The sequence below is a fragment of the Apteryx mantelli genome, chromosome 1 (genome assembly GCF_036417845.1).
Source record: "Apteryx mantelli isolate bAptMan1 chromosome 1, bAptMan1.hap1, whole genome shotgun sequence".
Taxonomy (NCBI): Eukaryota; Metazoa; Chordata; class Aves; order Apterygiformes; family Apterygidae; genus Apteryx; species Apteryx mantelli.
Window position 1 is genome coordinate 167,507,115 of NC_089978.1, and position 26,892 is coordinate 167,534,006.

General features: G+C 37.9%; 1 protein-coding gene across 10 annotated transcripts in view; it reads right to left on the reverse strand.

Annotated features, from left to right (window-relative positions):
- Positions 1-26,892, reverse strand: part of ATF7IP (activating transcription factor 7 interacting protein) — a 115,080-nt gene that overhangs the window by 80,041 nt on the left and 8,147 nt on the right. The window contains exon 1 of one of the 10 annotated variants that reach the window (XM_067311128.1): positions 17,696-17,953. The exons of the other annotated variants lie outside the window; for them this stretch is intronic. The gene's annotated coding sequence lies outside the window, so the exon portion shown is untranslated. Of the gene's footprint in view, positions 1-17,695; positions 17,954-26,892 lie in introns of those variants that run through there. 10 annotated transcript variants of the gene reach the window in all.

Below are 26,892 nucleotides of genomic sequence, written 5' to 3' on the forward strand. Positions count from 1 at the left end.
AAAATAATGAAAGTGAAAAACCTCTGTACTCTAAAGACATTTCTTCTCCACAACCAAGAAAGAATCTACCTTTCCAGAACCTCAATATCCTACAGATAGGTCCTTGAAGAGGAAACAGAAAAAAAGAAAATTATATGTGAAGTGTCCTCCTGACCTTCCTTTTGTACACAGCATGCTCTGGGTATTCTCAGTCCATGTTTCTTGCAAAAAGAGAACTGCAAAATAAAGAGCACAAAGATGTTTTATCAGATAAACAAAGACTTCTACTTTTCACCTGAAGGGACCACAGATTTCATAGCAGATCTAGGCCAACTTAAACTTCCCGAAGTATTTCTTATGTGTTGACTTAGGAGGATCTTCACTAATGACCCCAACGAGGCTTGCAATTATGTAAGATGCACAAAAAATACTCTGAAAAGTTATTCCTGTCTTTTAACCTCTCATCCAGTATTATTATTTTTAATTCTTTTCCTGTGGAACTCTTTTCAAACAAGACTATCAGTCCCAGTTTGCACTAAGTCACAATGTCAACTGTGCATGAAGCTGGCAATGAACTTGTAGACAAAAGGAGGAAGTCAGCATCTTTTTATTGATGCAGCAACAGGTGATACTGCAATCCACAAAGCAGAACTCTGTAGGCTGTAATAACAGAAATGGCAAACCTACCAAGCATGAAGGCATACAGCTGTCAAGCATTCTGTGCCACTTCTCCTTAACAATATTCGAGGTCTTTAAACATTCTAGAATCTATCTTAAAAGGATATAGGAACCAACACTCCCCTGTATGGTAACACTGGGGAAAAGAACGGAAGAGAGGAACACTTTATTTACTGGCTATCTTTGTTTGCTGCTGGCAAGGTGTTAAAAGTAGGAGGGATGACAAAGAATGTTCTTGCAGACAAATGACTATATACCCCAGAATGTTTAGCAGGGCTGACTGGTAAGATCACAGGCACTAGCCTGGTGGACTAGAGAAATACATCTAGAGACATGATCCTCTTGAGACCCCTGCTGCTCAGAAAGAGTGGGTCCGGAGTCCCACTTCTACTGCCAGGGTTGCCTCCATAAGGGGAAAGCAGGTGGCATGCTCTGATGGAAGTAAACAAAAACACATTTCTTTCAGCAATAAAGTTATTGTTTTGGTTGCTTCTGCAGATCTTTAAAAATAAACAAACAAGACATTACAAATTCATGAAGTACTGTGAATCTGCATGAAAGATCAAGCCAGCATTCACAGTAGTATACAATACCAAAAGAGGAGCTGCCAGTTGAGGTTGACTGATCTATCATTTGGCACTGATTTTGTCAGAATGGTCCATAAAATGTTTTCTAGAGAACTCAAAATAACTGTACAAAAACATCCCTAATTTTACCATTGGGGGGGGGGGGAAGATGGCAGTTGAAGCAACAATCCAGAAGCACCATCATCACAAACAAGAAGAATTTATGCAACTATTTTGTATGTCTTACAAGGCTTGTTTTCCTAAACTCCATATAAAATTATATAGAGAAAAAGGCACTTGTGTAGGGTCACTTAGGACAGGGTGATCGCCTATGGTAAAGTTCCATCTTTTTTCTCTAGAATGCTTCCTAAGCACCACCTAAAAAGTTAGATGCCAAAAGTAGGCAGTGTGAATAATACTCAAGAATGTTGCCACTGACAAGTGGTATCAAAGCCTCACAGGAAAGCTGTCTTGACCTCTGAAGATTTAATCTTAACTGTAATAGCTTAACCCCCAGGAAGTCTGCCAAATGCAGAAAGCAGATGGAGACTCTCTGAAGAAAGAAATAGGCAATTCAGTAAATGAAAACCTCTGTACTACAAAGCATGAACTGTAAACAAGGTACTTTATTTGTGATTCAGAACTCTAGCTCTGTATTTACCAACCACTAGAAAAGGCACAGTAGATCCAGCCTATTGTATTGTGGGAAAGAGTATACTTTGAATTAAGAATTCTACACTATATCCCGATTTTGAAATCCTGCTGAAAACAGAAGATCACACTGTCTTCTCTTTCATCTACCGAGAATTTTTTTTTCCTTCTGATGTTAAAGCTTTCTGATTTATTCTGAACAAAGTTCCTACACAGGTTGGCTTTTGCCTGCTGAACCAGCAAGCCACAATGCTTTCTTTCTCTAAGGAAAGGACTGCAGATTCACCTTATTCCAAGTCCTCAAGGGGTGAATTTCTCTTTCAACAACTGCACACATCAATATACATCAACTGTCTCCTCTCGCCATGTGCTGGCACACACCACAGCTGAGCTGTTTCCTGATCATTGTGCAGACAGTAACTCCAGATTCTCCTCATGATTCTGTATGTGTGACAATCCCTTTGTCGAGTTTGCACTTGTCATGATAAACAGATCAGGTCAGTTTATGTACCCAGACGGTCAGTATTAACCTGGTCATACTCACTTGTCACCTGAACTACTCAGAGACCTTCTCAGGGAAGAATTTCTCTAAATAAAGAAGATGTTGAAGAAAGTTTAATAGAAGTAATTGAACCAGATAACCTCCTGAGGTTTCTACTAACCTGAATATTCTTTGAAAGTTGTCACTAACATCTTGAAAAATCTTGTACAGCCCCAGTGAAGACTGTTTGAACAAAAAACTACTGATCCATGAGAGGTAGTAAAAAAGCGTGTTTGTTTTGAGAGAACAAGCGTTCCTATTTTTTTTTATTTTCTCCTCTGCAATAAGGCAAATTACTGCAAATCTTTTAACAATATTCAAGATTGCAAACGTGTCAGGGAAGCGTTAAAAGTTCTTTTTTCCTCTATTTGTGAAAAAAACAATAACAAAGCATCCCAACTCATCCAGCTATGACATTTTGTTTCTGAAAAAGGCTTCGCTAAAGAAGCCATCTAAAAAGATGACATGAAGATGTTAAACAGCAATACTACCAACCTTCTAAAAATACTAGTAGCACTTCTCCACGAATGATAAAACCTTCCAAGTATCCTAATGGCAATGAATGGGTGTCAAATTGTGTTGACTATCAATACAGAAGTATTGGTACAGAAAAGGAGATTCTTTTCTAGAACTAAGCCCAGATTAAAGGTTTAACTTCTCCTTCTCTTTTAGCAGAGGCTGGATTACTAATTTATTCTAGTACTGGTCCAACAAAAGAAGTGGTTATAATAATAAAAGTGTCTACAATAGTAGAAGTCACGGATAATGCTTAATTTGCTTAAACTTTTTCATTCTGTTTGTAAGCTAGTCCAGCAATAGGTCTTCTTTCTATATCACCATTCACATATATCATCATCCTTATATAGAGAGAAAGAATGAGATTTTGAGTGAACCCTATAGCTATAATACTCAGCAGTGTTTCAGTTTTGTCTGGAAGAAGCCTTCATCCCATGTTGGAGTGTTTCCCACCTAAAAAGAGCGATAGGCAATAAGAATTTACCTCAGACTGGTCAAGTAGTATGCTCTTCCTCTTCTGCAGAATTTCTGTACCACCTTTTTTTTAACTGAATATTTATTGGGGGGGGGGGGGGGGAAGGGGGCCACTGTCCTGTCAAATAACTTTCTCTCTGGAACTACATCAAAACCAGCAGGCTGCTATGCTTCCTGATGGACAGTATTAGGATATTCTCTCCAAAATGCCACCAAGAGAAACAGATTTTACTTAGTGTCTTTTAGCAGAATTCTCACATGACAGTGACTGGAAACTGCTTCCTCTGCTATTCTCAGTGAGTTTGTCAACCAGAACCTTAATGAATTTTCTCATTCTCCATCTCAGAGTAGTTACAGAAAAGAACAATCCAGTGGCTGTACTTTTTGCTAGGGCTGCATATTTTTTGATTCATAGTGAGACCCAAGTTTAATACTACTTGATTCTCCTTATCATGTAGAGCAAAATTTGAGCTAGGATTCCCCTGATTGGCAAAACTGTGGGTTTATTCTTTAGAGTTTAAGCATGTTTGAGATACTGACTTCAAAAGGGGCACTTAAGACACTTTTGCTTTGTTCAGTGGAGATCCTTTGTTGTGGTCAGACTGTGTTCAGCCTACAGTCAGAGTACCAGATTCTAAACCAAGAGATCCAAGAACTGCCATCAGCTTTCTTTCTCAACTGAGATGCAGCGGGGCTGACACTGCTGGCATGAAGCAGCTCTGGTTCACTTTGAAACCGGGCAAGGAAGATGGAGGGTGAGGACAAGCGAGCACCGAGCTTGAGGGCCTATTCCTCTGCCTTAGAGTACTGTTGGTAACTCCTTATTGCCACAATAACCACAGGAGAAAAGCGGAGGAGCTCCTTTAGTCAGTTCAGATTTTGTGGTCTTTTTTTTCACTCCTATCCAGGCAAGGAAGGGTCACTTCTAAGTGGAGGATGTTTTCCAACTGAGGAGCTGCCAGCACTTCTCTAAACCACTCTTCTTAAAGTTGAAAAAATCCTGTTCCAGTCTGAACACTTTAGAGGACCTGAGATTTCTCGGGGGTGGGGGGGTGTATAATGTATACATTCAAATTTAAGTAAGGACAAAAATCAAGTTTGTTTCTCCTTTCCTGTTTTTCTTTCAATCTGCATCTTACTGAGTGTACTGAGACAGTGAAAAGGAAGACAGACCTAAAGGCAGTAAAGGCAGTAAGGCTGTATATTCAGACTAAATGACATTGCTGAGACAGAACCACCTCATAGCACACCATAACTTCCACATATTTATAGACCTTTCTCACCATTATTCTACATGGACATAGATTTCTGTAAAATCAACAACAACAAGAATGCTTTCCAAACCAAAAGTAGCAATATTCTTAGACTCCACCCCCCTCCAAACAAACAAACAAACAAACAATCCTCCTCCAAAAGTAATGTCCTTGACAATAAAGAATTTGTCATTTTTCCATATCCTTTTCAAATATGGTCTTTCCCTGAGATCATCAAAACTTGTTTTACAGTCACTGCATATATTTACAGGATTGTTGACACTGATGTGGAGGATCCATGTGCATTTTTGCAGTGACAAATTGTACAACCCCATTCCTCAGTGAGTCATTCCCACCCTTATGCCATCTTTATTACGCTGGTGGAACAGTTTGTATGATGCAGCAGACCGGGACATTAAACTTTTTTTGGGGGTGTGTGTGGGGTAAATAGCCTTTCAGAGATCAGTTCTCCAATCCAGCTCCTTGCTGTGCCAACATAAGGGACAGAATGGCAAGATTTGGGAACATGCAGTTAGAAAAAGTTAGAAAAGTTACAAGGGTTGTTGTAACAATGCTGATGCAAAGCGTTGGAAACCTTAGCAAACCTTGGCAGTCTATTTCCAGCTCATTTTCAGTCTATTCAAACAGTGAATCTCTACCAATGTGTGAAGTTCCTTGAGCTATGCTGTCTACATGCATTTTCCATGACATGGTTACACACAAACTTGCAGCTCAATTTCCTTCTCCCTGTACTCCTACATCACACACCTGTGCACCCACTTTTCCCAGTGCTCAACAATACAGAAAAGAAAACACACACTTTTGGCTCATCAGAGTCATTTTACTGCCACAAAGACATCTGAGCTGCTCAACATTATGCGGTGTTTAATGATAAACCAAAACTAGTAATAGATAGGTCTTAAAATGTCACTGTAAACCAGGAAAAAAAAAAAAAAAAAAAAAAGAGAAAACTGTCAAGCAAGCCAGTCTGTGTAGCTGAATAACAGCAAATATCCTAGCTGTCCCAAGCCAAGCCATCCCAGCTCAATCTGTGACCTCAGTCTTGAGGACTGCTCTGAAGTTAAAAGAAAAAAAAGTGAGAGGACAGAGCAGCTCAAGGAATTGCAACTACAGTTTAAACTTCTCTGAATGGTTGCAAATTTGCATTTGAAGATGACCATGATCACCTCGCTGCACCTGCGGACCACTTTCAGAACTTGATGTGGGTAGGTTCTGAACAGAATCAACTGTTCTGCTCATCATGGTATCCAAAGGGCTGCCCTGAAAAACATTTAAAGACAGCCATGCTGCACAGGATGGATTCAACTCTCACTGAACAGGGAAGCTCTCACCATCCTTGGCTGATTCATCTCTGCAAACTTCCAAGATGCTTTGATGCAGTCCAATATCCAACTAAACAATTCTTGGACAGACACAATGATGTTTTTGATTTTTTGGTAATGGAAATAAATAGCTGAGAGATTTTCCAAAAAGTTTTGGTTCTGCACAGATAACAATCTCAAGACTCTCATATCAAATACACGTACAGACGCTTCAACACTTGAAAGACCAATGCTTTAAGAAAAATTAAGAGAAATCTTCTAAATAAGATGAAGTACTATGAGCAACATGACTGAAGACTTTGAATAATTCCTCAGAGATCTCGCTCAGTGGAAACACAGTATGGAATACATCAATGCCTGCCAAAACTCACCCTTCCCCCTCCTCAAACAAAGAGCCACAAAAAGACTTCATCTAGTAGCAAACTGATCTAAGTTTGGACTCAAGCTATTAGAATAACAAGGACTATGTTTATAACTCACTGAGCAATCAAAACTAGTACAGAGGAAAGACTGGTTAAACATGCAAAAACAATTCAACACCACGTAGAGAAAAACTTATCTTCCACAGGCAGACAGAGAAATAACGCAGTTGTATACTTCCTAAATAAGGCAGATAAACAAGTCAACTTGCTTTGCCTTAGCAAGTTGAGAAAGAGAGAAAAATCATAAGAGAAAAGATCTGTCACAGCAGCATACCAGAAGTTTCATGGTGGAACCTCTGTTACTTTCTTGTCCATTCCATTGCTAAAAGCTTCCCAATATCTAAGTTAAAAGTAGCAAGGTACATGAATCAGCATGCTGACACTTCTTTGCAAAGTATATTCAGAGCCTGTACTACTCCTGTGATAAAGGGATAAACACAAATCACCTGTCCACCCTAGGAACTCCTGCATTCTCTGGGGATATGAAGAGCAGTGCTGGAACTCCAGCACTCTCTGGAAAATGTGAGTGTACCCGTACAGTAACAGAAAAGACTTCCATCTACGTACAAGAAATACTTGGAGATAAGGAAATCTGCTTGCAGGCTTGAAATAGCAATGCACATGCCTTGGTAGCGAGTCGTTACTTCTCCAAATTTGGGTGCGGAAGGTGCCACCAACAACTATGAAACACGGGATAAGATGGGGCAGAAGTGGATTCTCTCTCACGTGGGAGAGAAAACCAGCTTCTTTGTGTCTCATGTGACTCATGTGAATCTCATGATTCTCTCTACATCACTTACCATGCATGTCCTTAGTCCGATCACCCTAGAAGATATCCTTGAATCTTACCGTGAAGAAGATATGAAATATGTTGGTCTTAGACAGGTATCAAGAAACAAGATGAGTGTCATCCATCTCTCTGCTTTGAAGTCATAAGAGTAAGGGGATGGTCAGAATTCTGCATAGAGGTAATAAGGGTTTCCAGTGCCAAGAACTGAATTCTAAAAATAGCAGAACATTTGGCACCAAAGGGTAATCTGGAAAAGGAAGTATCATGTTCCTGAGGTTTCCTGCATTCTAAAAGTCTTGATTCTCAGAGAGATAATCAATAACCAGGCTAGGCATAGAGGAAGTCTCACCAAAAACAAAGTCAGAATGCTCAGATTTTGACAGGATCTGTGGATGTGCTTCATCTTGCACTGCAAATGTTTTTCTGCTTCTTAGGCTTTGCTTTTTTCAGCTTCTCCGGGGAATACACTTCTTCAAAGGAAGGCATGTGAGCTTCCATGGGAAGGGCTTTAATTTCTCACAAAGATCCCTAATATTGCTAAGTGCATAATCTTTGAGGTTATCCAGGCACTTGAGTGAAGGTGAGATGAAGCAGAAAGTATACATACTGAATCCAGCTTTAAGTAGAGTCATACACTTTCTCAACATCAGTTAGTCTGAAGGGACTTACAAAGAATCAGACCAGATGCAGGCACAGTGAAGGTCAAAGGCCCAGAGATTCCAAAGCCTCCATATGTCAAGAACAAAACATCACTAGCAAAGATTACCAGGTTGTAACAGCACTGAAGTACTAAAAGTGAAAAAGGAGAGAGCAAAACAAAAAGACTTTGGGACAAGAATGCAGCAGCAACAGATTCTCTATACCGTGCTGGGCAACTGAGATTTCAGGGCAAGGCCTGCCTATTTGCTGGCAGGACAAGATATGTATTCCTGTGGATATGGCTTTGGACAAAAAAGGTCATCAAATGACTGTTCCTCACAATCACGTAAACCTGGAGGGTTGGGAGTGGGGAGAAGGAAAAACAAACTTGTGATTGCTCTAATCCTCCTTTCCCACCCAGTGGGTGGGGGTGGGTTGCAATGACATCTTCCTTCATGATTTATCATTATCACAAGACTCCAGGTCATAGTATCCTGAAGATGATTTGGTTTCCATTTTAATTCTGCTAATAATTGACATTTTAGCCCTGGTCAAGTAACTGTGTCTCCCACCTCAGTTTTTCTTGCCTGAAAAGTGAGAGACAGATGTTTATTTTTCAGTAAATTCCATTGCCAACCCCCCCCCAGGAAATATAACAGTTAAAGTGAACTAGAAGAGTCTTGCCTCTTCCTCCCAGTAGAAGAAATTTCCTTAGAAAGCCAACCTCAACATCAGCTAGTCAGAAGGTACAGCTAAAGGACTCAGTAACACAGTAAGTAAATACAAAAGCAAATAAATCTAACCTGTACTGAGAAGACAGCTTTTATCTAGTTTATGCTCTTAAATAAGCTAATGCATTTTATGTTCGCAAGGGATATGGAAGCCCTAGAACATACTTCCTGATCTTTAAATCAACACTTTGCATCAAAATGACCATTGCTTTACAAGGGGGAAAAAAGAAAAAAAAAAAAAAAAGAAAAAAGAAGGAAAGGTTTCTAATACATCTGTAAATGTGTTTAGCAATTTTGGAACAAGAACCTCTAAAATGCTTTTTTGTGAAATTATGTGGTATTATTTGAAGGCAAAGTTAAGGTTAGATGACTGTCTCAGCTATGAATTCCTATGATCTGGCATGATTTTCTTTGATGGTTAACACTGATTCTGAATATCCTAAGTTTAATACTTGACCTTAAAGCAATTATAATACTGTGCAGGACACACTGTATCAAGTATGAGATTCTTCTCCATTATTTAAAGAATGTTATTCAGAAACTGAATTAATTTTGAAGAGTGAAAGTGGTCATTAATAAAAGTATTGCTTCTAAGGAAAAAAAAAATCCACAAACTGACAAGTTCTTTCCAAACGCCACTGTGTATGTGATCTTGTTTCACAAGGATATTGAAAAAAACCACCAAGTGGGAAAACTTGACCAAAAACCCTGAATAACCAAAGCAAGAAGATCCAATTCAGTGCTTCATCCTTCTTGCTGAAGATTAGAATGCTTCTAAGAAACTAGCTTCTAGAAAATATCAACCACCAAGAAGTTTTAGACAATGCTACTGCAATTCATTTGCTATCCCAAATCATTCAAATTTATGAGAGTACAGAACACAGTCCATGTAATAAGTAGTATATCTTGATGGGGAAAACAGATTTACTTGTGTTCTGTGATCTGAATATGTCCATCTTAGTTAAGCAAAGTACACGGCAGTGTTTTGCCTGAAGAGTTCTGAAATGCTCAGACCTTCTAACTTTAAGGACAACAGGATACAGAGACAGAAGCTATAATAAGCCATGGTAAATGTACAAGCTCAAGAAGGAGCTTATGAGCACACTGAATGAGACTCAGTAGCCTAAGCACAGGCAACTAGTGCCGTATTTGATGCTCTACAACACGCATGAAACTGGCAGATTTAACACAAGACCTACAGGAGACCTGTGCCCTTCTGGAATTGCAGTTGAGATGCAGGAGTCATATCCTACAGCATCTAAAATGGCTCTAGATGATCACATCTAGGAAACAAATCCTATCCTCAGAACTAAAATAAACAACATATTATATTCAGACAGACAGTAACTGATGTTAAATTCGAGAAGCATAGGAAACTCTTGGCAAATACCTCCTTTCTTTTTCCAAACTATTAACAAGCCAAAAGAATTTGTTTAGCTGCTGTAGAGGAGGATCTCATGGGGATGAATAAAAGAAGCATCTAATAAAACTAGTGTTTTGTAGTATACTCTTAAGGGACCAAAACCCTCTAAAGCAGACATTTTTTTCGTATATTTTATACATCAAAAGCAGTCTGTAGCCCAATTCAAAATTATCCTTGTGCTTCACCAAAAGGGCACAAACCACATGGACTGTGCTAACTAGGTAACAAATTCACAAATATGAGAAGGGGGGAAGGGAGAGGAATGGTTTCTCAACAAATCAACGCTATTCCCAGACTCTGACTCAAGTAAGTCTGGCCCAATTTTGAAAGAAGACAACTGAAATTTGAAATGGAAGTCTCATATGAAAGGTTCATATTCTGTGAATGAGAAACAACAGATTTTGTACTAAATTACCTTGAAGGTGTCAAGATCCCCTACCTTTCCAGAACAGAATTAAAAGAACCTCATGGTGTTTCTGAGTAAGAACAAACCAAGAATTCACTTCTCTACCTGTTGACTGACCTCGAGAAAGCACTTATCTGAAATACTGTACTTCCAGCTCCAAGTATCTAATACTTTTTACCTGGTGATCGACCTTCCAAACAAGTAAATGATTTGATGCACAATAATGAAGATGATTCATGAAAAACCTGCTTGTTAGGTAGCAGAAGACAAACTTCTCCTTTACATCTTTTATAAAATACATGACATTTTCACATTCTGACAAATAATGACTAATCTACTCTTGATTCCTACATAGGAAGACTCTGAAATCCAGCTATAGATTACCCTCAACTTGCAAATGCTTTATGTCTAACCTTTCCATCTCTGTCTTAGGACTTGAACTATATTGCAAATCAAGAGGCAATTCTTTGAGCAAACTAGCTTTCAGCAAACTAAGCTTTGGGCTTAGAAATTATCTACTTGGTTTTGCATCCGCTTGAACCTTGTCACTCTCAGAACTAGTACCCACCACTAACAAAAGCTTAGTGAAATGTCTTGAAGTTATATCAAGACAAGGCCACTATATATTTGCATATAGGTGTTTGACTAGTCATACGGCACAGCGTAATGCAAAAAAAGTCTGGGAAGTAGATACTGCCTTCTTAAGTATCTGGCCTTTGGTGTTAGAGATGTCCTATAATTTCAGGATTATGTCTGGTTATTGTGTCTTTGGACAGAATTAGTCCAGCTATGCTAAAGCTTCAAAGCACTAGTTCCACATCTCAACAGAGCAGTGTTGTGGGTTTAGGGTCATAGTACCGATACATGTTCACAGCAATCACTGACTTCAATGCCCACGCAGAATAGGTTTTGTCGGGATCAGTGTTCTTGGCCATCATGACATGCACAGGGGACACTCAAATAGTTTCTTCTCACAACTCATAAATGATTATAAACTGAATTTATTATTCAGTACTACTAGAAGCTTCAGCACAGGCACTACTACCCATTTTGTAAGAGTCAACAAATCCCGGCAATTCCCATCTCATTTTTAAAAGTGCACAACTTTCAAGGAAAAGACTGCTGACAACAGTCTAAGAGTTTGGTGACCTTCCCAAATGATGCAGTGGCTCCAAGACTATCGCCAAGGGCTTTCAATGTGTGAAGAAAAAAATTCTACCAAAACCTCTCAAACCTCTGTATATACTGCATTTGAACTGCACAGCTAATAACCACAGCTGTTTAGGAAGAAAAGTTTCTTTTCCACTTTGCAAAAACTAGAGTACTCATCACCAAAATGTTTCCATCCTCCTCTTGGGAAAGTCAGCAGAAAACAGGTACCAACAATTCAAGGATGCACACTGCTTTTAATTACAGACTTGAGATTTTAAGACAACTATGCTTAGAGATGAAAACTCCTCAGATTTTGTATATAAGCAAACAGCACTGTACCTATTAAGAGATGAATAATCTTAGCTTTCGTCTGCTCGAGTTTCAGCCAGTCTTTTATCAGGTTTGCACACATTAAAGTACTTCCATTATTCTGCAGGCTGTTGTTCCAATATCCTTGCTAAATAAATGCTAGTTCTTTGTTAGAGAATAACACTTTGCTTTAAAAGGTGGAAATGAAGCCTACCTCTATAGGAAGCCCATCTCTTATTCTAAGTTAGAAATACTCATGGCATGTCCAAACCAACTGACAGCCTGCGTTATCTATTTAAGTGGCACTGTAGTGAGTTTTAGTATTTTAACTTCAACAGTTCCTATGATAGCTGGATTTTCTGTGCCCAGTCAACAGTCTTGGACGAGGTTTTGCAGCGCCTCCTCCACTACTGAGTTGGTTGATAGTATTCTAGAGAGGAGAATAGAAATTCTCTATAAAATCCTCCTTACACTATCACAAGGCTTCCTGGAATGCATACGCAGCTCTTGGGCTGCCACGCATGGTACTCCACTTATCCTATCCAGTGAGAAACAAGAGATTCTACAACTTTCTCACTTTGAGGATTTGCTCATGAGACATTAGTTTCGTTCTCCCTGATGCTGTCAAACATTTAACTGATGGCATTAGGAAAGTTAACGGGGAAACCTGAGCTACAGTATATTCAAAATTCTCTTGACATCACATCTTGCGGTAACAAGTCCAGAAGGTGTGACAGAGCTTTGTAATTAAACACACTCACAGAGTAAAGAAACCAACTGCACGCATCAGAAGTTGCTGATGTTCTCTCCGCATAAAATTGAGTCAAAGCTAGAAAACCGCATAAATTTAACTCTCCTCAGTAAAGATAGTAAGTTGTTTGCAGCATAGATTTAGATCCTGGAAGCTATCCTTTCTAAGCAGAGTTCAAATCTGTTCAGAGCAGCTAAACAAGGCTTCACCCTCTCCTCTGTGAGGCTGCTGATGGAAAATACAAGGAACCTTCCTCCTCTTCCCCACCATGTGGGCCTATATTGCAATTGTTAGCTACACTTGTGACTGATCATAAGCAAGCAGAAAATATCATTGAAGTTCTAAATCAAGGCACTGCAAGAGTCACACTCTTCACAGCTGTAAGTATTATTCTTTTTGGTAAACAACAACAAGCAGATCTAAATGCAAAAGAAAGAAACCTCAAATAAGCTGCAACTTTAGGGCAGGTCTAACCATAAATTAAGAAAAAAACCACAACAAAACAGAAAGGAGGAGAGAGAGAGAGAGAGAGAGAGAGAGAGCGAGCGCGCGCGTGTGTGTGTGTGACTGGATTGCATGTCACTAGGATGACTGAATATTATCGAGCATTTTACTTTTCTTGACCTTATGAGATTTCATCCAACAGTTAAAAATTCTGCCGCATGGAGATTAAGGCTTGCCTATTGTTTGTTCTAGAAGAAAGGGGGGGGGGAACAAAAACAAAAACACAGAATCACTCCAGCATGATTGGTGAGAAATATCAAGCCACTGGAATTAAGGAAGACTTATTTGGGAGCATGAAACCAAAAGGAATCACTATGTCATCTAGTCTCATCACCTCCTCAGACCATTAAATACCCTCAGCCATTCATTTACTGAATCTAGACAGGCTCTTAGCTAATGCAAAGCTAGCTAACTTTCTTAACCTTATCATCTAAGTATCTTATCTGAGTAACAGCCACAAGACAAGATGGTCCAAAAATGGTTCTAAGGCAGAAGATCACAACAACATTTGTAGGGTCTCACCATTTTAGTATAAGGCAGGGCAAAGTTTGGCTAAATATGTAGTCAGGTCATAAGACAAACTAGCAATAAAAGTCTTAACAGCCCCTACTAGAAAACTAGGATTTATAATAAAGTTAACAGATAATTTAGATTAACAATGATTTAGATTATATGGAAGACTTCAAGCCAGCACTATCCCACATAACCCAGCTGGAAAGTTGAAGTCATACATAAGGCATTTCAAAGCCTTACGAAGTTTAAGTACCATAGGCTGGCCATTCTTCTATGTAAAGCCTGTCTTCAAATCAAGATTAGATGTCTTTCCAGAAGACGACAAACAAAAGATTCACCACTTCCTTTACTTGCTCATAATTTAAGGTTTAAATAAATCAGCAAGCAGCATCATTTCTAAACATTAGTTGGTCTGCCTCCTGCCTCCCATCACTTTTCTTGTCTCTGTGAACTAGGAAGTCTATTTTACTAGCCATTTTCACTTTTTAAAGGAACTTACATAGTTGAAATACCTCTTTATCCTATATCCTAGATCTCTTTATATTCCAATTATCTCTTTCGTAAGCTAAAAACACATTTATTCTTTTTTAAGACACAAGACTGGGCTACGTAAGCAAAAACATAATTAGCAGCTCAAGGGAAGTGGTTATTTTACTTTGCTTGGCACCTACAAGGCCACATCTGAAGTATGGCATCTACTTTTCAGCCCCCTAATACAATAGAGATATTAAATGGAGCGAGTCCAGTGGAAGGGCACGAAGATGATTAGGGGCTGTAGGCTATGATGCATGAAGCGAGACCAGGGAGCTGAATTTGTGCATCATGAAGAAGGGATGGCTAAAGGAAGAAAACTAATTGCTATCTTCAACTACCTAATTGGTAAAGAAGACAGAAGCAGACTCTTTTCAGAGATGCACAGCAAACTGACAAAAGAGAACAGATACAGCTTTTAGCAACAGAAATTCCAGACAGATACAGAGAAAAATTCTTCATAGTGAAGGTGATCAAACACTGCAAGAGGTTGTCCAGAGAGGCTGTGGAATCTCCATCCTTGGAGATTTTCAAAACTCAACTTGACAAGTCCCTGAGCAACCTTGATCTAATTTTCAAGTTATCCTCTTCTGAGCAAGAGGTAAGACTGTGTGCCCTCCAGAGATCCCTTCCATCCTAAATTATTCTACGATTTTATGCTCTTCAGCCCAAGCCTTTTCTATGCATCTTTACAGCAAACCCTTCCTAATTTTTCAACATTATTTAAAAAAACCCTATGGGCAACAGGAAAGTAACCCATATTGATTAAGCTTCTGTACAGGGTACAATTCCCTGTTAAGCAGATATATTCTGTAGTGGCTGCTTCTAAATGTACAACTTCAGATTTTGATATAACAGACTGAGTGTGTCCCACTGAGCAAGTGAACCAGATGACTGTGCAAGAGAATCAGTATTTTCACTTTTTACATCTTTTTACCATCTGCAAATTAAGTAACTTCTTTACAAGACAAATTATGAAGAAACTTGACTTGAAAAATGCATCTTCTGGTGACAGTGTTCCCTCTATTAATAAGCTTTAAAAGTTAACCAATTTAGTGTTTCTACTTACAGCTAAAACAAACAAAAAACAAAAAATCCCACACTGCATCAAGGTACAGATGTGCTAGACATACTGCTTATTTACAAGAAAATGTGTTCTAGAATTTTTTTTAAACAGTTTTGTTTTCCATTAAATCATTTCAACATTAATTCTGTTAATATTATTTATGCATTTCTTGAATCTCTTGGTCATTCCTTCATTATTTTTTCAAGGACTGACGTTAGGCTAAATAACTATTAGGTTATTCTGCTTGACCTTTCTGAATAGCAGTCTTCCAAATCTTCTAGAATTTCCACTGTATTGTGAGAGTTATGGGGTGAAAAAAGAACCCTCAAGAGAAGAGAAATATTCTCAGCCAATTTTTTTAGAACTCTTGGGTGCAGATTACACAGACCAGTTTATAGCTTCTGTTTAGAAATGTCTATTGTGTACTGTTTAGTATCTTCCTTGTAACTTACAGCTCTTAAGTACTTAAAATCACCTGTAAAATACTACAAAATGTTACCTCACTTCTATATAAAAAAAATGAATAAGAATATTTATTGTAATCTCATGCCTTTTCTATTTTCCTATGCATTGTGTAATCATTGTCACATACATTACTGTTAAGATTCTTTCTCTATTTCTAATAACCTCACCTTTATTATCCTCTGCTTTATTAGTTGAGGTTCTCTTTCAAGAGCATTTAGGTTCTTTTAATCAGTTTTCTACATTTTGTTATGTCCTACTCAATGCCTATTTCTCCTCTACATCCTCCCACTTTACAGAAAAGGGGGCAGGGGCCCCGAATTTCTTCCTTCACTGTGCAGTGAAAGTTAGATGGATTTTAACAGAATTTGTTCTTCATGGACAACCTTTATAGTTGTTGAACTGTGATTTCTAATGTAACTGGGGGGGGGAGGGGAATCCCAGATCTAATATACACCTATTTACTTACTTTCACACACGCTCTCTATTTTCATAGATTTTTTGCTTTGGCACGTATATAGCTAGGCTTCTGAATGACAAAAGCAAACTTGTACCTCACATCAAATTTTAAGTTATTGCTAAAAATGGTTATTAAAGGTTTCAGTGTAAATGACATACACAAAACAAAATATCCATTTGGCCCAAATTGTTGACACACAGCATTTTATTCTTTGTCATAACACTGCAGAAGTATACCTTTCTGTATTATGATTAAATTTCCCCCCTTTCTCTTTATCAACCAGTTGTAGTTCACTTTCCTAGCATATTTGCATCTTTCTCTTGGCCGCAATTCACAGTCAATTTTAGAATGGCTCTAGTATTTTTAGTTTTTTAATCACCATCTCATTTTAAGCTCAAATAAATTTGCCTGCTAATTTGCCCCTCTACCTTTTTAGTTTCATTCTCTCTGATTAATCTTCTCATTCTTTCTTCATCTGGACCAGCCCTGTCTACTGCCAGTTCCACATCCCTTTCTTAAGCTGCTGTCTACCTTTAAGTGATTCTTCCCATGTTTTCCTTAGCCTGTTCATGTCTCTTCAATTCTTTCCTCTCCCTAGCTCAGAGATTTTCAAAATCCAAATCATTTTCTTTTACCGTCACCCCTTTCTGGTTTCCCATCCTGTCACAACTTTCTGAATTGTCATACGGCATAAATGCAAATACAGTCATGCAGAACTAGCACATCTGCTCAATGCAGTCCTTTCATACATTGTATGCATAACCGCAATACAGTTTATTACTGAATTGGCTGTTTCAGAATGGCAAGTTTTTAACCAAGCGATAAGACAAGCTTATTGCCTTCTGAGATACCATCATAAATATCATGCTCTGATCTGCTTCCCTATTTACAAAAACACCTTTTTAAAATTTATACAGGCACACTTGTGAATGTGTATTTACACTAACAGACACATGGGCAACAGTTCAGTGTCCAATACTTCAAACAGCTTTGCCATCTCAAAAAGAAAAGAATTTAAACCACAAGCAGGATAAAGAAATATCTTGTGATATCGCGAAACCAGAGAATCCACCATTGGTAGATTCACCCATCTAAATTCTGCACCCTTTTTAGGGGTAAGCTCACAGCAGTGCTATGCCTCCATATGGATCAACTGGTGTCACTATAGAGACAAAATAACAGCAGCAAAACAGTAGCGGTTTGAACCAAACGTAAAAAAAAAAGTGACATCAAAACCAAAAAGTACCTACTGGAATTTCTGGTATTTTTTTTTTTTAAAGTCTTCAGTTTAACTTAAATGAACATTTTATAAAAATTGCTAGGTATGTTCCCTGCAACAACAGCAGCCCCCCAAAAATTAGAGCAAGAACAAATGACTTCCAAGCTTCCCAGAAAATGCCTCTGATATTTAATTCTAAAATTTAATACAGTAAAGATTCCTGGCATTTTGCCAAGAGGGGGATGGGCATCTAAGTGGAGAAATAACTTCAAAGGCCTCTGAAACATTAAGGCAGAAGACAAGTTGCTTCTCTTACCTGGTGAGAACTTGACACGTGCAAAACAAACTTCCTCCTCTGAGTAAGCCACTGACATGTAACTCATTTGCATACGGATCATGAGCTACAAGCGGACTTCCAGGTCAGCCATCTTGATACTAAGATCTTGTTTTGTTTACACACCAGCATAAGTACTGTACTTTAGCCAGTCTGAGCTATACTACTGTACCTGTCAGTTAGTAGCCTACATCTGCTTATTAAAGTATGCAGATACTCCCACTTATCCACACAAGTGAGTAAGTGTGCCAGGAGTATCACTACAGCTCACTAAATAAGCATACCACAGCCTCCAAGGGAATGTTGCAACTGAAAGTGTCTACAGTCAGAACTCTTTGTACTGCTTTCTGTGCTGCCAACTATTAGCACTGCAGCAACTATGTGCAGTGAAGTACCTCCCACATACCACACAGTAGTACCAACAAGCATAAATTTATTACAGCATAGCTTAAGACAGCACATTAAAAAAAATTGCTAAAATTCCTCAATATTTTCACATTACTAGCAATTTAACTACATCTAGGTTCCTTTGTACATCTTTTCAAATTCATCAATCCAGTTCTTTCAGTCCAGAAACCAGACTGCTTCTACACTCCATGCAAGGGAAAAGTCCATGACACATGTTATTTGCTGCCAAAGCTGAGCCAGACTGCAGTTACAGCTAGCTGGCGCCAGTAAAAATTTACATAAAGGGGGCCTCATTTCATGACAAAATTGCAGCAGGATATTGCTGAGTAAAGCCTTCCTCCCCCCCCCCCCCGTCAGACAACTATGGGTTCTAGAATATATAGTCAGTTATTTGTTTACTAATAATCCAGATCCATTTCAAAAGTCAAGTGCCAATTTATTGTTTATATAAACTACAACCGACAGTCTCCACAAAAGAAATTCCACTTTGAAGCATGTTCCTAGGAAGAATACTAAATACTGCATCATTCAAAATGATTTTAGTAAGCACTCTGTAGTAACTTTAACATTGAATAAATGGGTATACTTAACACTCAATCATTTTTTAAACTGTTGTTTCCAATATTTCACAGCCTACAAATAACTAGATATCAGCTCCATAGTAAAAACAAACGCATTTTTGACTTACTGGTGACAGGTAACATGTCAGGCCAATTGCATTAATTTACTCTTTCAACTTCCCATTTATTTCTTCTTTATCGGGCAGATGGAGCTGTGGGCTTTATCTTTTCAAGTACCTAAAGGATATACTGACAGGTAGAAACAGAAGCTTGGATTTCAGCCTCTCTCTGACTTCAAATAGTTAATTGCTTAATTCTTGCACTCTTCCAGTCAAAGCCCAATTAATATTAGTAAGTGATTTACATTTACAAATGCTTATTCTAAAAGTCACTGTACCTTCTGGAAAAAACACAAGCCAGATTTTGCTTACTATTAAATATGTTTATGAAAAGGATGAATCATTCTCCAATGCCTTTTTCGCTCATTGCTGTCTTATGAGAAACGTTTGGGCATAAAATTCAAGGCAAATAAACATACTATTTATTATTAAATATATTTGTGAAACCCTAAATAAAATTGAAGTTAAACCACAGTAATGTTGGACATCACATCTAGCGACACTGTTGTAGTTGCAATGTGGCACCATGTAGTGGCACACATGAAGAAAAGGAAAGCGAGAGATACAAACGTGCTTGTCGATTCCAGCAGGGCAAAGGCAAAGTCACCTCCGGAGCAGAAAAGCCTGCTTTGCACTACTGGCCTCCTCTAGGTCTCTGTATTTTGTTTCTCTTTAGCAGCCCTACAGTACTAGGGCCACCTGTATGCACATTACACTCACAGGGGAAAGAAAACATATAAAATAATTTGCTGTGTGTCTGGTTCTAGGTATTTCAGCATAATGCAGTTTGCTTATCCATAGTGTCCAAAAGATGCTGAGTATCTATCTGAAAATACTTAAGTCATCCAAGTTAGTCTTCACTGGTTGTTATGATGCATGCCACAGGGCTGTTGTATCCAAAAGCCTGAAGTGATGTATAAGGCAAAATCAATTATTTTCCCAGAATGACTGTCAGGTTAAATCACAACCATGAACTACACAAGCCATCTGGTGCTGCTCTGCTTTAACTTTATAGAAATCTTAAGATTTATATTACTTTTGGACAGATTTGTGTATGTTAAGCACTGTGTAAAATACATCTTTCAGTGACGCTATTATGATTTGCTGAATGAATTATCAGATGAACAGCCTCAGTGCTTGAAAATAAAGGCACCGATGCTGCTTTACAAAAGTGAACCAAAAAACCCTGCATCTCCCACATACGAAAAAAGAAAATTGTTCTACAGCCTTGTGCACATATACCAACATAATAGTAAGGTTCAAGACACAGTAAAACAGACATGACAAAAAAGATCATTTACGCATAACATTTTCTAGTTTGTGTAACGTCTCAGCTCCAGTCCGCTAGCAGAAGTCCAAGCCAGAGCTTGCTACCAGCCCAGAAGATTAGCTCTCCATCTGCTGTATTCAGCAAGGCACCACCCTGCTTCCAGAACATTCCCAGCAAACTCAAGGACACTCCCTTGGTTTTAAGTTCTTTTTTACTCCTTGTTGCATCTTGCTGCACGCACAATTAGCTGTGATAAAACTAGTTTCAAATAAAAAATATTTTTCATGTAGAGGAAAAGCAGTTGGTTTAGCATTCAGAAACACACCAACTAAGCAATAAAGAGCACAGTGGGCTGTCTCCATGACAAAGGTAAACTGAAATAACTAGAGGGCTTGCTAAGCCCCAAATCAACTGCAGCAACATCTGTGCGTCACATACAAAACAGACAAATCATGAGAACTAGCACCGTGACTATTTTAGATACTTTGCTTCCAAAATGTGAGTTTTTTTTAAATGGGAGAATCTATCCTGAGAGAATAAACAGTAGCTTATTCACTTATATTCTCCAGTGATTGCCATTACAAAAAAGCTGAAATGTCTGCCTTCCTTTCCCACATTTAGTATGCACTCAATATAAAAACACCTGAGAAAGCTTTTATTACTTTGCATTCTCAAAGCCTGTTAACTTGGACACTGCCTCCAAACACACACGCACCATGTTCTAGTCTAAAAATCAGAAGTGACCTTAAACAGCAGATGTTACATTCAAAAGTTATAAAGCAAGTTGTGTTCAAAAGAATTATTAGCTGCATGGTTTCAATTGGTACTTTTGAAATTGATGGATATTGTCTTTCATATTTCACAGTGAATTCATCTCAGAATAGAAAGGTATGGAAAGACCTGCTATAGAAGAATACTTTTCCTAACCACATTCAATTTTAGATATAAAAGCATCTGAAAGTATTTGATAGACAGAAAGTCAAAAAAAAAAAAAAAAAAGAAACGAAACCTGTCTAAGAGTTGAATGGGGGGTGGGGTGGTGCTGGGCCCTGTTTAGGTAATACACCTACACCCCCACCCCACCCCCCAACTTAGCCTCTTTTCCAAAGCATGAAACAAAACCAATTATTCACGTACAAGGTTAGCCAAAAGTTTGGAATTTCCCTAGATTTCTTCACTTTGGTCTTTGAAAAGCACAGAAAGTGATGTTCATTTCTGTAATATGGAACGGTATATCCAGGCACATGCCTATTTTAGCCAGTGTGGTTTATTTCAAGATACTTCACAGCAGAAGACTATACTAGTTGAAGCAGAGAGTGCAAGAAAGGGGGGGGGGGGGGGGGGGCTGATACTAATTGTATCCACTTTTTTTTTTTTTACTGTAGAAAAGGCATCTGAAAATGTCCAAAATCAGTAACTTCTAAGCTGCGACAGAGTGAAATATGCCTATTATTATTTTCAAAGGGAAAATATTCAGCCTGGCTTGTTACCAACTTTAGAGAAACACATTTTGCTCCCTTCAGTTTACATGAAGAATTTTGTTGTTAAACTGACAGATCTAAACCTGCATATCAAGATGATGAAAAAAATTAACATTTGCAAACTCACATCTCCTTTGAAGACTCTACATTCTTGAGAAAAAATAATAAAGTTTACAGCTAAAAAATAAAAGGCCCAACTTAACTGTTTAAGAATAGAGTCGTAATGTGATTAAGTATTTAAGATTCAAAACAGTTCTAAATGCTTGGTAACCATTTATTTCTACTACTTAAAGACCCAACCGAGTCAGCTGTTTGAAAGTGATTTGCATGCATTACAGAGTACTGCATTAATTCAGCAGTCCATTCCAGTTTGGTTCGAATCCTGCCTGAAATTGTTTGCTCCCAAAATATCTACTGAAAAAGAAGATGCAGCTGTGCAAATTGAGACAATTCTGAGTTTTAAAAAGATTACCCCCCCCCAAAGCCATGTTAGAATGGTTCCAAGCAAATAAATTTTACTAATGAACACCTATGCAAATACTTCCATGAGGCACAAATGAAAAAAGTAATTTTTAAAAATCAAATCTGCACAAAAATGAATTTTTAAAAATCTGAATCTATACATTTCTTCCAAGTAAATTACTGTTGGGCATTTTCCTTTGAAACTCACATGTATTTGACAGTGCTAGCCTATTAGTAAAGTATTTACCTCTGAAAGCCTATCCTTCAAATTTAGGTCTAATTGTTCTAGAATGCAGCAGATCTCAAAAGTAGAGAAAATGCAAACACAAGAACACTGAACACAGTATGACAATGCTCTCAGTGTTATCTTGCATTAAAAATGTACAGTGATCAATTCAGTTGAATTGTTGTTAATTTATTAGACAACTATTTAAGTCAAATCATGAACATCATATTAAAAATTTATTAAAAGCATGTTTTTGCACCTATTAAAGTGCTGCATTCCCTATGCAGGTAGATCAGTGTTGTTCATTTCCTTTTCAACTACTCAAGAACAAACTATTAATAACAAAAGCATGGGAGGGAGGGGAAAGGAAGGGTAATACCGTCAGCTACCAGTATTATTGTATAGGAAGTATTATCATATACTCAGACTTCTGAAAACAGGGATGTGTTCCATATGTAACACAAAGGTTTCAAAACACCCTACATCCCCCGCTCCCCCCCCCCCAACAGAAACACTCTCAGGGTCCCTGCTGGGCCAGTCATTTCCTCTCGCCCTTCCAAGAAGGGCACTGCTTTCCAAAATGGCCTGTTAGAGAGTGAAGTAAACAAAACACAAAGGAAAAGGCAAACACTGAGGAGACAAGGAGAGCTTCCCTCTAGAACTCTGGCAACCTCTCTTGTGCATCGTGCCTCATCTGTAAAATGGGAATAAGCTTACCTAGCTCACAGGAAAAAAAAAAAACATGGGTACCAAAAAAAAAGCACAAAAAACACTGTATGAAAGATCTGGTATGAATGTGCACACATTATTGTTCTCAAATGTAATACATGTGAAAAACCACTCCTGACAATGAATGTCAAAGAATATGCTACTTTCCCTTTTCCTGTTTCCAAAAAAAAGTAAAAACAAACAAACAAAAAAACCCCCACAGAACCAATAGGGCTTGACAATTATTATGATATGCTTATTTTTTTTATAAGCTTTTCATATGCTCCTGTTTTTAGTCTCTAACAGGACATGTACAATAAAATATGGTTTTAAGCACAGAACTTCATCCCCTTCAATAATTACAAAGTAGGATTTAATTTCAGTGTGGAAATATAAAGGGCGATCTGATTATAAAGAATAATTTCTTTCTCCTTGCTTTGGACAGTATAGGATATTAACATCTGGAATTAATCAGCAACAATAACTGCTTTTAAACACGCACACCCCTACCTCAGTAATCTTATTTATAAAATTGGGGTCAGGATGACTCGACCCAGTATCTTGCAGAAAACCAGAAAGATTACTGATTGGGGGATGGGAAAGAAGGAAACCCACCTACATTATTATTCTACTTTTATTAGGTAAGGTGACTCTATGGCAAAACTTTACATTTTATAGAGATAAATCCATTAAGATCAATTTGTTGTCCAAGCTTTCAGTCATTTGACAGTGCCCATATGCTTTCAGGATCTCAACCATCCTGTCCAATCAAGACAAGCCACTACAAGCTAAAAGCTGGCCTAAGTTGAGACCACTGCACAAACACTAGCAATAGAACAACAGGGAATGAAACTACTTACCTACCTCTGTTTCATTACCACCTGTGATCATGAATGCATTCTATTCCTGTCACTGATCTTTTATCCTAAAGTAGAAAAATTCTATGACCAATTAATTACAAATTTACAGTTAGCTTTAGTCAGCAATCAGCTTGGCCTTCAATGACTGCATTTTATCGATATTTTTATTTCTTTATATCAAATACATACTGTAACCATGCAGACACTAGGTCTCCTGAGAAACAGATGTGCACTATATGCTCTGAATATTTAGTTTCTTCACAACAGTATATTGCCATTAACTTCAAAAGATCATTACAGGAACAGGTATTTAAGCTAACTTTTTAACCAGAAGGTACTTTATTACAGAATACGTTAAACATACCAAATTAACATGCAAAAAACTTCAGTTCTTCCTTAATATTTAAGTGTTTAATACTGACTTTCACATCCTTTGCACTAAAGTTCAACTTCAGACCAGGAAAATACTGTGATCTATGTCCTGATGAGTTATCCAGTTCTTCTGCTGCTCCTCATATGTTTCTGGAGAACTTCAAGACACTCCCTGTTTGGTTATTCTAAAATTAACTCATGTCTAACTTAAAAACCCCTAATAACATTAGTTAGGTATTTGAGACAGACAGAAAGGAAGAAAATAATTGACTGGTGGGGAAAAATGTCTTCTCCTTCCTCCTCCTTTTCTTCCCCTCCCCAGCGGAAAAAAGTTGAGTGCTACTTTTCTTCCATATCCACATCTCTGGACGCTGACACCTATCAACCACTTTTTAACGAGCATCAAACATGACAGATAGCTAGGCCACCTTCAAGCAGTAACACACACAGGAAGAGACTAGGCCACATGAAACCACAAAACTTTTAAATTCAGATTTGAATTAAGTTATATAAATGAAATCAAGGAAGAATTTAAAGATAAATTGCCATTTGTAGCAGTTCTGCTACTTACAGTAGCAAGTATTATTTTTGAATAGCAAATAACTGCTACCTGAAAGCTAGTTAACATTTACACAATCATTGTTACTCCAATGTATTTACACAGGTTAAGTAGTTGTCATTTATCACTGGGAAAAAAAAAACAGGTTGAAAATTATTATTATCAAATGTAAGTCTAGCTAATCAATTAAATTTTTTGTTGCATTTGTCCAGAGTTTATTTTATGTTTAATTAAAATACAAGGCAGGCTTTTGAGGAAGGGCAGCAAGAAGTGAGTGTTTTCTGGCCTGGTAAGGAAGTGAGCCAAAATTTAATTACTTGATTAGCAAGACATATGGGTATGACCTTTGACCTCTTCTGTCCCACCCAGTCTACTCAGTAATTGGAAAAGAGTAAATGTCTATGAATTAATTGAGAGAGAGGGGGAGAGAGAGGGAGACACACACACACAGAGAGAGAGAGAGAGAGAGAGAGAAGCCCTCCTGCTGACAAAAAAGGAAAAATATTTTAAGGTATTTTACACAGCTTAGAATTAATTCATTTTGCTTAAACAAAAGTTTGAAATTGTTTCTCAGCAAAGCAGAGCTGGTGCTTACCTCTAAAGTCTGAAGCATGTGATGCCAACAGCTCTGTTCATTTGCATACAGTTAAGCTAAACTGCTGCAATGAAGAACACTTCGTCAGCCATTTTGAAACTGCACTGTCTCAGCTGCACTAAAAACGTGATTAAGATGGCTGCAATGTGCAGTCAAGACCAGCCACTCAGTGACAACTCAGCAGTGGATAAAACATTTATACAGCAAAGCACCTCCCTCTTTACCACATTGCAACAAACTGCACAGTCAGAGGGGGGCCAGAGGAACGGTTTCTTGGACAGGCAGAAAATGGTTAATGCACATGCTGCAACATTGCAGCTACTCGGAGCACAACTGGTAAAGAAAGAAAGAAAAAATAAACCAAGAACCATTAGACGTGAACTGAGACAGCCTTAGTAGGTCTGTGATCCAGAATTTAAATCACATATTTCAAATCCTTCCTGACTCCAGGCTGTTCAGAATCCATGTCATATATTAACAGCCACAGATATAGAGCCAAATCATGCATAGAACTGACAAACATTAGGGAATACTTTTCAAAAGTAGCCTCATTTCAGTCCTTAAAAAAACGAGGCTTAAGAAAATGATCTATACATTTTAACAGTACCATATATCCAAAGCATTTTGTAATATTAGTTGCCCAACAAAACAGTTTTACTTGAAAATGGAAGTTTGCTCTGCTCTATAAATACGGAAGCTAACAAAAAACCCTAGAACATTAAAGAACTTCAATCACCACAGAAACCAAATATCTACATCTTTATAAATTATACAGTATGTTGCATTTTATAAGTTTTTTTTAAAGAAGAAATTTGTACCTAAAATCCCTTCAGCAATTTTGCTAGTTTTTTTTTTTAAGGATATAGAGTAGTTTGTTCCTAAAGAATTGTTATCGGAACCTATTGGGGGGGGAGGCAGAATGAATACATGATTTTGACGTGTGCAGAACTTAGGACAGTAGAGGTTCCCCTTTAAGGTCTTTCTATTAATGCAAATCATCTACTCTTATTCGGGCAACAGTGGATCAGTCCTGAAGAGAATTCTTCTGTATCTATCTCACTGCATTAGGTATGCCTGTTCTAGAAAATCCAAATGTGGCTATTTTAAAATAAAATAATTGCAAGAGCACATTGGACTTTATCTTGAAGTAAATTAAATTTAAATGATTCCTAATCTTACACACACCGCAAAAAAACTTCATGGCCCATTTTTTATGGAGACATCTAAACTCACATAATTCTGCATGTCTGCTGCCAAATGTAGTTAGTTATTTCAGAACTGATTAATCATTCCAGCAGTAGTTGTCTGATGTACTCACATCTGCACCAAAGTTAGTATTTGGAACTTGAACAAAATGTTGGAATACACTACCTGGCTAATGCAAGACCAAAAGGATTTGCAATTTGAGGGAAAACACATACAACATACGCATGAGCGGCTAAATCAGTTACAAGTATCTTTGATAATGGATTCAGGTAACTAAAAATATGGTTGAAGTGTAAATGCCCAAATGCTTGGAAACAAATTTGTGAAGACAGGAGAACAATTTCATTTCATGC